Below are 4,057 nucleotides of genomic sequence, written 5' to 3' on the forward strand. Positions count from 1 at the left end.
CGTTCACAATTACGATATTTGCTTGACCTCACCGTTTCTCACCAACTTATTACAGTACAGAACGCTGTATCTCGCTAAATGACATCGTTCTTTAAGGTTTCACGATACTTGCATGCGCTTTACCGAGAATGTCACAACATAGCAGTTTCGCACTTGTAACGGTACAACACGCAGTATTTGGCTTGTTCATGCCGTTTTGTGTGCTTTCACAACATTTTACCTATCGCAGTTTTGTACTCGCAATAAAACAACACTATCTCGTTAGATGACGTCGTTTTTGGTGGTTTCACGACGCTACCTAGCTTAAACTAACATAGCTCAACCTAACATAACCTTCGCACTTCTATCGTTAGAAAACGTTTTACTCGCTACTTTACATTGCTTTCTACAACATTACGACGGTTTCAAGCGCTTTCACATTAGATATCGCAGTTCCCAACTTGTAAAGGTGAAAAACACTGCATCTCACTAAGTGACATTGTTTATTGCGGTTTTACGACGATTCATACCTTAACCTAACGTAACCTAACCTAACCTAACCCAACCTAACCTAACATAACCTAACCTAACCTAACCTAACCAAACCAAACCTAACCTAACGTAACCTAACCTAACCTAACCTAACCGAACCTAACGACGTTTGCAAGCGCTTTCACATTAGATATCGCAGTTCCCAACTTGTAAAGGTGAAAAACACTGCATCTCACTAAGTGACATTGTTTAATGTGGTTTTAGCGCGGTTCATATCTTAACCTAACCTAACCTAACCTAACCCAACCTAACCTAACATAACCTAACCTAACCTAACCTAACCTAACCTAACCTAACCTAACCTAACCTAACGTAACCTAACCTAACCTAACCTAACCTAACCTAACCTAACGACGTTTGCAAGCGCTTTCGCATTAGATATCGCAGTTCCCGACTTGTAATGGTGAAAAACAGCATCTCACTAAGTGACATTGTTTAATGCGGTTTTAGCGCGGTTCATATCTTAACCTAACCTAACCTTACCTAACCCAACCTAACCTAACCTAACCTAACCAAACCTTACCTAACATCCCTAACCTAACCTAACCTAACCAAACCTAACCTAACCTAACCTAACGTAACCTAACCTAACCTAACCTAACCTAACGACGTTTGCAAGCGCTTTCACATTAGATATCGCAGTTCCCGACTTGTAATGGTGAAAAACACTGCATCTCACTAAGTGACATTGTTTAATGCGGTTTTACGACGGTTCATATCTTAACCTAACCTAACATTCGTACTTGTTTTGAAAAACGCTCTATTACACTGTTTCGTTCACAATTACGATTTTTGCATAACCTCACAGTTTTTCACCAACTTATTGCAGTACAGAACGCTGTATCTCGCTAAATGACATCGTTCTTTAAGGTTTCACGATGCTTGCATGCGCTTTAACGAGAATTTCGAAACATAGCAGTTTCGCACTTGTAACGGTACAACACGCAGTATTTGGCTTGTTCATGCCGTTTTGTGTGCTTTCACAACATTTCACCTATCGCAGTTTCGTACTCGCAATAAACAACACTATCTCGTTAGATGACGTCGTTTTTGGTGGTTTCACGACGCTACCTAGCTTAAACTAACATAACTCAACCTAACATAACCTTCGCACTTCTATCGTTAGAAAACGTTTTACTCGCTACTTTACATTGCTTTCTACAACATTACGACGGTTTCAAGCGCTTTCACATTAGATATCGCAGTTCCCAACTTGTAAAGGTGAAAAACACTGCATCTCACTAAGTGACATTGTTTAATGCGGTTTTACGACGGTTCATACCTTAACCTAACGTAACCTAACCTAACCTAACCCAACCTAACCTAGCATAACCTAACCTAACCTAACCTAACCTAACCTAACCAAACCTAACCTAACGTAACGTAACCTAACCTAACCTAACCTAACCTAACCTAACGACGTTTGCAAGCGCTTTCACATTAGATATCGCAGTTCCCGACTTGTAGTGGTGAAAAACACTGCATCTCACTGAGTGACATTTTTTAATGCGGTTTTACGACGGTTCATATCTTAACCTAACCTAACATTCGTACTTGTATTGAAAAACGCTCTATTACACTGTTTCGTTCACAATTACGATATTTGCATAACCTCACAGTTTTTCACCAACTTATTGCAGTACAGAACGCTGTATCTCGCTAAATGACATTGTTCTTAAAGGTTTCACGATGCTTGCATGCGCTTTAACGAGAATATCACAATATAGCAGTTTCGCACTTGTAACGGTAGAACACGCAGTATTTGGCTTGTTCATGCCGTTTTGTGTGCATTCACAACATTTCACCTATCGCAGTTTAATACTCGCAATAAAACAACACTATCTCGTTAGATGACGTCGTTTTTGGTAATTTCACGACGCTTCCTAGCTTAATGTAACCTAACCTAACCTAACCTTCGCACTTCTATCGTTAGAAAACGTTTTACTCGCAACTTTACAATGTTTTCTACAAGATTACGACGGTTTCATGCGCTTTCACATTAGATATCGCAGTTCCCAACTTGTAAAGGTGAAAAACACTGCATCTCACTAAGTGACATTGTTTAATGCGGTTTTACGACGGTTCATACCTTAACCTAACGTAACCTAACCTAACCTAACCTAACCTTACCTAACCTAACCTAACCTAACCTAACCTAACCTTACCTAACCTAACCTAACCTAACCTAACCCAACCCAACCCAACCTAACCTAACCTAACCTAACCTAAACTAACCTAAGCTAACCCACCCTAACCCAACCCAACCCAACCTAACCTAACCTAAGCTAACCTAACCTAACCTAACCAAACCTAACCTAACCTAACTTAACCTAACCTAACGTAACCTAACCTAACCTAACCTATTCTAACGTAACCTAACCTTACCTGACCTAACCTAACCTAACGTAACCTAACCTAACCTAACATAACCTAACGTAACCTAACCTAACCTAACATAACCTAACGTAACCTAACCTAACCTAACCCAACCTAACCCAACCCAACCCAACCCAACCCAACAACACCCAACCCAACCTAACCTAACCTAACCTAACCTTACCTAACCTAACCAAATTATCCTTACCTAACCTAACCTAACCTAACGTAACCTAACCTAACCTAACCTAACGTAACCTAACCTAACCTTACGTAACCTAACCTAACCTAACCTAACCCAACCTAACCTAACCTAACCTAACCTAACCTAACCCAACTCAACCCAACCTAACCTAACCTAACCTAACCAAACCTAACCTAACCTAACCTAACCTAACGACGGTTGCAAGCGCTTTCACATTAGATATCGCAGTTCCCCACTTTTAATGGTGAAAAACACTGCATCTCACTAATTGACATTGTTTAATGCGGTTTTACGACGGTTCATATCTTAACCTAACCTAACATTCGCACTTGTATCTAAAAACGCTCTATTACACTGTTTTGTTCACAATTACGATATTTGCATAACCTCACAGTTTTTCACCAACTTATTGCAGTACAGAACGCTGTATCTCGCTAAATGACATAGTTCTTTAAGGTTTCACGATGCTTGCATGCGCTTTAACGAGAATATCACAATATAGCAGTTTCGCACTTGTTACGGTAGAACACGCAGTATTTGGCTTCTTCATGCCGTTTTGTGTGCATTCACAACATTTCACCTATCGCAGTTTAATACTCGCAATAAAACAACACTATCCCGTTAGATGACGTCGTTTTTGGTAGTTTCACGACGCTACCTAGCTTAACCTAACCTAACCAAACCTTCGCACTTCTATCGTTAGAAAACGTTTTATTCGCAACTTTACAATGTTTTCTACAAGATTACGACGGTTTCATGCGCTTTCACATTAGATATCGTAGTTCCCGACTTGTAATGTTGAAAAACACTACATCTCACTAAGTGAGATTGTTTATTTCGGTTTTACGACGGTTGATATGTCAATTTAACCTAACATTCGCACTTGTATGTAAAGACGCTCAATTACACTGTTTCGTTCACAATTACGATATTTGCTTGACCTCA

This window comes from Rhipicephalus microplus, unplaced genomic scaffold (assembly GCF_043290135.1).
Source record: "Rhipicephalus microplus isolate Deutch F79 unplaced genomic scaffold, USDA_Rmic scaffold_46, whole genome shotgun sequence".
Classification (NCBI taxonomy): Eukaryota; Metazoa; Arthropoda; class Arachnida; order Ixodida; family Ixodidae; genus Rhipicephalus; species Rhipicephalus microplus.